The following is a 7601-nucleotide window of genomic DNA, read 5'->3' on the forward strand; positions in this document are numbered from 1 at the left end:
ACATTTTCACTTTGTCATTATAGGGTGCAGAATGATGGGAAAAACGTGAACATCTTTTTTTTATTTTAGCAAAAGGCTTCAACATACAAAATGTGAAAAAAGTCAAAGGGTCTGAAGACTTTCCGAATGCACTGTATATATAAATGTTTGCAGTATCGGTGAGTGCCACGACAATCATTCTATCAAATATATTTACATGCTTTTGTGTTGTTCTGGTCGCTGAGCACCCTGTTTGCATATATCGCAGCTGAATCAGTTATCCAGTGGGATTGTCATGGAGAAACTCCGTACATGTGCAGTGTCTTTTCCGGGATTCAGCAGTGCCAGCAATTTCTTCTGTCTACTCATGATTATTAACATTAAAACCTCTGACAGCTAAAGTGAGTAAGGGCCTGTTCACATCAGCGTTGGCTTTCCGTTCCGGGGTTCCGTCGGAGGTTTCCCTCGGGTGAACCCCGCAACGGAAAGTCAAACTGAAACCACAGCTTCCGTTTCAGTCATCATTGATATCAATGGTGACAGAAACATTGCTAATGGTTTCCGTTCGTCACCATTCCTGCAGGTTTCCGTTTTAACGACAGAATCAATAACGCAGTCGACTGCGCTATTGATTTAGTCGGAAAAACGGAAATCTGCTGGAATGGTGACGAACGGAAACCATTAGCAATGTTTCCGTCACCATTGATATCCATGGTTACTGAAACGGAAGCTGTGGTTTCAGTTTGACTTTCCGTTGCGGGCTTCACCCGACAGAAACCTTAGATGGAACCCCGGAACGGAAAGCCAACGCTGATGTGAACAGGCCCTAACAGTGATTGTCTCATTAAAATGGTGCCTGACAAGGGGTGGGATATATTGGGCAGCAAGTGAACAATCAGTTCTATAAGGTGATGTGTTGGAAGCAGGATAAATGGGCAAGTGTCAGGATCTGAGCGACATTGACAAGGGACAAATTGTGATGGCTGAAAGACTGGGTCAGAGCATCTCCAAAATGTCAGGCCTTGTGGGGTGATCCCGGTATGCAGGTGTTAGTACCTACCAAAAGTGGTCAGAGGAAGGACAACTGGTGAACCAGGGACAGGGTCATGGGTGCCCAAGGCTCATTGATGCGTGTGGGGAGCGAAGGCTAGCTGATCTGGTCCGATTCCACAGAAGAGCTACTGTAGTACAAATTGGAGAAAAAGTTACTGTTGGCTATAATAGAAAGGTGTCAGAACACACAGTGCATCTCAGCTTGCAGTGTTTGGGGCTGCATAGCTTCACACCGATTAGAGTGCCTATGCTGACCCCTGTCCATCACGGAAAGTGTCTACAAGGGCACGTGAGCATCAGAATCGGACAATGGAGCAATAGAAGAAGGTGGTCTAGTCTGATGTATCACGTTTATTTTACATCATGTGGATGACCGGGTGTGTGTGCATTGCTTATCTGGTGAAGAGACGACACCAGGATGCTATAGGAAGAAGGCAAGCTGGCGGAGGCAGAATAATGCTCTGAGCAATGTACTGCTGGGATACCTTGGGTCCTGGCATTCATGTGGATGTTACTTTGACATGTACCCCCTACCTAAATATTGCTGCACACCAAGTAAACTCCTTCATGGCAATGGTATTCCATAATGGCAGTGCCCTCTTTCATCAGGATATGCGACCTAATATTGTGTAGGTTCCCCTTGCACCATCAAAACAGCTCAGACCCGTCAATGCATGGACTCCACAAGACCTCTGATGGTGTCCTGTGGTATCTGGCATCAAGACATTAGCAGCAGATCCTTTAAGTCCTGTTAGTTGTGAGGTGGGGTCTCCATGGATCGGAGTTCTTTTTTCGGCACATCCCACAGATGCCCGATCAGACTAAGATCTGGGGAATTTTGAGGTCAAGTCAAGACCTTGAACTCATGTTCCTTAGACCATTCCTGAACAGTTTTTGCAGTGTGGCAGGGCGCATTATCCTGCTGAAAGAGGCCAGTGCCATTATGGAATACCGTTGCCATGAAGGGGTGTACTTGGTCTGCAACAATGTTTAGGTATGTGGTACCTGTCAAAGTAACATCCACATGAATTCTAGGAACATTGCCCAGAACATCACACTTGCCTTATTCCCATAGTGGGTCCTGGTGCCATCTCTTTCCCAGGTAAGCAACACACATGTACCCCATCATCCAGCCACAGTCACCCACCAATATTGCTGTCTATTATGGGATGGCTCCTGCCTAACACCTGACTGACAATATTCCACTCACTCACTCACTAATTCACTCACTAATTCACTCACGTTTAGGGCCCTCACTCATGCTACTAGACACCAATTAGCAGCGTTCAGCACAGCTTTTTCTCTATGGGCATTGCCCACGTACTAAACCCCGTTAGATGGGAACAGCCGCCTTTACGGTATAAACAATGCCCGCAGAATGAGGAAGCAGCGTACCCATGCAGGTCTCGTCCTCCTCAATGTCACTGCCTGAACCTGCCAACATAACAAAAGATAAAGAGATGTCACACACCATCATCATGTCTCCCTCTATGACGTCAGCTTCCGAGGAGAAAAGCAAGACAAACAGCGACAACATAATTATAAAGAAACAGTGCCTTCTTTTTGTTGCCACAATGTACAACATAAATATCAAATACAATAAAATAAAACTAAGGACCCTTTTAAGGATGGGGTCACTCCCCCATTCTTATTCATGGATCTGTAGGAACTCTTTGTGCCCCCACCCCCTGCATAGGGTTCATATACATGGCATTGCCATGTACGTGAGCCCTGAAAAGAATATACAGTGAAGGAAATAAGTATTTGATCCCTTGCTGATTTTGTAAGTTTGCCCACTGTCAAAGACATGAACAGTCTAGAATTTTTAGGCTAGGTTAATTTTACCAGTGAGAGATAGATTATATTTTTAAAAAAAAAGAAAATCACATAGTCAAAATTATATACATTTATTTGCATTGTGCACTGAGAAATAAGTATTTGATCCCTTTGGCAAACAAGACTTAATACTTGGTGGAAAAACCCTTGTTGGCAAGCACAGCAGTCAGACATTTTTTGTAGTTGATGATGAGGTTTGCACACATGTTAGATGGAATTTTGGCCCACTCCTCTTTGCAGATCATCTGTAAATCATTAAGATTTCGAGGCTGTCGCTTTGCAACTCGGATCTTCAGCTCCCTCCATAAGTTTTCGATGGGATTAAGGTCTGGAGACTGGCTAGGCCACTCCATGACCTTAATGTGCTTCTTTTTGAGCCACTCCTTTGTTGCCTTGGCTGTATGTTTCGGGTCATTGTCGTGCTGGAAGACCCAGCCACGAGCCATTTTTAATGTCCTGGTGGAGGGAAGGAAGTTGTCACTCAGGATTTGACGGTACATGACTCCATCCATTCTCCCATTGATGCGGTGAAGTAGTCCTGTGCCCTTAGCAGACAAACACCCCCAAAACATAATGTTTCCACCTCCATGCTTGACAGTGGGGACGGTGTTCTTTGGGTTATAGGCAGCATTTCTCTTCCTCAAAACACGGCAAGGTGAGTTAATGCCAAAGAGCTCAATTTTAGTCTCATCTGACCACAGCACCTTCTCCCAATCACTCTCAGAATCATCCAGATGTTAATTTGCAAACTTCAGACGGGCCTGTACATGTGCCTTCTTGAGCAGGGGGACCTTGCGGGCACTGCAGGATTTTAATCCATTACGGCGTAATGTGTTACCAATGGTTTTGTTGGTGACTGTGGTCCCAGCTGTCTTGTGATCATTAACAAGTTCCCCCCGTGTAGTTTTCGGCTGAGCTCTCACCTTCCTCAGGATCAAGGATACCCCACGAGGTGAGATTTTGCATGGAGCCCCAGATCGATGTCGATTGACAGTCATTTTGTACGTCTTCCATTTTCTTACTATTGCACCAACAGTTGTCTCCTTCTCACCCAGCGTCTTACTTATGGTTTTGTAGCCCATTCCAGCCTTGTGCAGGTCTATGATCTTGTCCCTGACATCCTTAGAAGGCTCTTTGGTCTTGCCCATGTTGTAGAGGTTAGAGTCAGACTGATTAATTGAGTCTGTGGACAGGAGTCTTTTATACAGGTGACCATGTAAGACAGCTGTCTTTAATGCAGGCACCAAGTTGATTTGGAGCGTGTAACTGGTCTGGAGGAGGCTGAACTCTTAATGGTTGGTAGGGGATCAAATACTTATTTCTCTGTGCACAATGCAAATAAATATATATCATTTTGACAATGTGATTTTCTGTTGTTTTTTTTAATATAATCTATCTCTCACTGGTATAATTAACCTAGCCTAAACATTCTAGACTGTTCATGTCTTTGACTGTGGGCAAACTTACAAAATCAGCAAGGGATCAAATACTTATTTCCTTCACTGTATCACAGGACAATAGCTCTTCTTTACACAAACGTATTAGCATCCAACACTAGTATACTTCCAATCTTTTGGCACCCAATATAAATAACACCACCTCTAATCTCACCTGTGTAAACTCTTCGGGGAAATTTATCAACCTTTCTACACCAATTTTATGGCATAGAAAAGTCACAAAAGGGTCCAAATGTTGCAATTTGCATTACAAATTGCGACTTTTGGCCTTTTGACGCCGCCCTTGGTACTATTGTGGAAGGAAGGTGTGGCTTTCTAAAGGGGGCGTGGCCACACGGCTAGACAAATGGAATATAATTTACGCCAGAAAACTGATGTCAATTGAAATCTACGGCAGCTTTCACTATTTCACTCTGTATGGCGTAGCAAGTTAGAGACCCTTGCAGGCCTCGTACCTTGCCCCTCCCTGATCAGAATATCCGCATCAGACTACCCCTCATCAGACAATTAAATAGTTTAAAAAAAGTTTGCCCACCTCACCACATCACCACCCTCAGCATGACGTGGTTCATACAATGTACTGATGCAAGGCAGCGTCAGAACGTTGCATGCGGCACAGCACTCATGACGTTGAGTGCTGTGTCGCATATAAGGCCCGATACTGCTCGGTGTCAGGACCTTGTATTAGCCGTGTCCTACTGAGGGAGCCTGAGGGATGCGGAGGAGAGAAGAGAAGCGGTGAGCTGAGTATACTTATTTTTATTTTACAGTAAGTCAGTTGGGAAGGCGGAATGGATGGTGCACAGCGCGCGGTCAGCCGTAAGATACAACACATTTATTAGGAGGCTTTCACCTCTTAATGTGTTGCATCTTACTCCTACTTTATATTAAGACTGGCGTATGAAACACCAATCTTAATAAATTCCCCCTTGGTCTTTGGGTACACGACACAGTATACCCATCTAAACAATTTATGCTTGATTTATCGTTCATTATATTCGGCATAAACATGTAGCAAAACTGGCATTATATGGGGTTCTCTGTGGTTATATAAGGCTCTGTTCACACTACCCTCATAGCTTTTGTTAATAACGGGCCATGACTGCCATGATGTATCCAGTTTTAAATGGATGTCAATGATGCCCCACTGACTTTAATAGGATCTGTCTGGGTTTCGGTATTTTTGATAAAAATAATATCGCTGCAGACTGTCAAAACTGCCACATGCAGCTGTGAACAGAGCCTAACAAACACATGGCGATATTACAATGGCATCTGCCAAGTAGAAAAGTCAGCTCTGCTACAACTCTAAATGCAGTACTCATATTACTTGAAGGGGCATCTCCGTGCATTTCCTTTCACCCAGCACCAGTGTTATATTATGGGATCCTGCAGTTGAAAATTTGTCCTCCAGCCAATGCTGTATTATGTCTTCGAAACTGTTTATACGCAACTCACGTAATAGATAATGTGTACTTAACTGAAACATTGCTGGCAGTGCCCATGAATGCCAGGGCTGCTGAAACCAGTTTTGTTATGTTAGATGCACCCCCCGAGTTTATCATCACTGTCTTCTGATTGTTATTTCCCTCCAAAACAATCCAGGACAGTAGAGATCCCGGAAAAACCTGAATAGGACACGAACTACGTGACAGGAACAGATTTAAAAGTCCCGATGGGGGTTATGATTCTAAGAAATAAAGTGCAGTGAATGGCGTGTGAGGATGGGACATGGATGCCATCACTTCATAGTGGACACTGGGCTAGACCGGCTACGTGCAAAAAAAAGTTTTCCATGTGGTTAAATTCTCTTTATCAGTTAATGGGACTGACTGTAAATTTGAAAGAAATGTAAGGTCATAAATAACAATTATCTCTGGTGTGTAATCTGAAATATGAGTAAAAGAGAAAATAGAAAAATGCAGATATACAGAAGACTCAAGATACTGGATGCATCAAGAAGAGTAGAAAATGACCTTCAAAATAAAGGGTTAAACCTAGTTACAATTAACATTTGGGCTCTAAGTGATAATCTTCAATGGCCAAGATTCCATGCATAAGGCTGCTCTGAGGCCAGGATATGGAGATACAGATGTAGAAGAGCTGTGTTTGTTATTTGACACAATGCATTATCTATGATTTTACATTACTTAGGACTGCGCGTTATTATCACCAAGGACTAAAAGTAAAATCCTAGAGAATACAGATATAAACTCAGTTTACAGGCCCCCTCATGCCCGGTGGCGTCGCTAGCACCGGAGGGGGCGCCGGTGCTAGCGACAGCCAGACTCACTTGTATTTGCGTCCTCAGGACGCAGATTTAAATGAATATTATGGGCTGCAGGCCACGTTAGGCCTGCAGCCTATAAGGCACTGGGAAGAATGCCTGTGCAGGCCTGCATGATGATGTCACTGCATCACGCTGTGCGTCGCTTTGTCCGTTGAAGGAATGTAGCAAGGTAAGTAAAACATTTTTGGGTGGCTGTCTGGCAATATACAGGGGGGGGGGTAGCTGTGTAGCACTATATACAACGTGGGGGGGGGGGGGGGCACCGTATAGCACTATATACAAAGGGGGGACTGTGTAGCACTATATACAAGGGGGGCTGTGTGGCACTATATACAAGGAGGGGCTGTGTGGCACTATATAGAAGCGAGGGGTTTTTGTAGCGCTATATACAAGGGAGGGGGTGTGGCACTATATACAAGAGGGTGCTGTGCGGCACTATATACAAGAGAGGGGAGCTGTGTGGCTCTATATACAAGGGGGGCTGTGTGGCACTATATACAAGGGGGTGCTGTGTGGCACTATATATAAAGGAGGGCTGTGTGGCACTAACTACAATGGAGGGGAGTTGTGTGCCACCCAGTGACGTAACTACCGCCGTAGCAGCCGTAGCAACTGCTACGGGGCCCGCGGCATGAGGGGGCCCACGTCGCCTGCCGGCACGGGCCCCCACCATGGCCGGCGGCTCCGCTAGCAGCCGCTATGGCTGCTACAGCGGGACGCCACTGAACACTACGGCAGAGCAGGGAGGTATCTCCCCGCTCTGCCATTAAACAAAAGACATGTATCCCCTATCCACAGGACAGGGGATACATGTGTGATCGCTGGCATTGATAGGGAGAACGGGGGACTGAAAGTCCCCTGAAGTTCTCCATCACAAACCTCGGACTTCCGGGGTCTGTGTCGGCAGCTCCGTAGAAATGAATGGAGCGCCGGTCGAGCTTGTGCACATGCGTGACCAGCGCTCCTTTCATTTTTATTGAGCTGCC

Source organism: Rhinoderma darwinii, chromosome 3, assembly GCF_050947455.1.
Source record: "Rhinoderma darwinii isolate aRhiDar2 chromosome 3, aRhiDar2.hap1, whole genome shotgun sequence".
Taxonomy (NCBI): domain Eukaryota; kingdom Metazoa; phylum Chordata; class Amphibia; order Anura; family Rhinodermatidae; genus Rhinoderma; species Rhinoderma darwinii.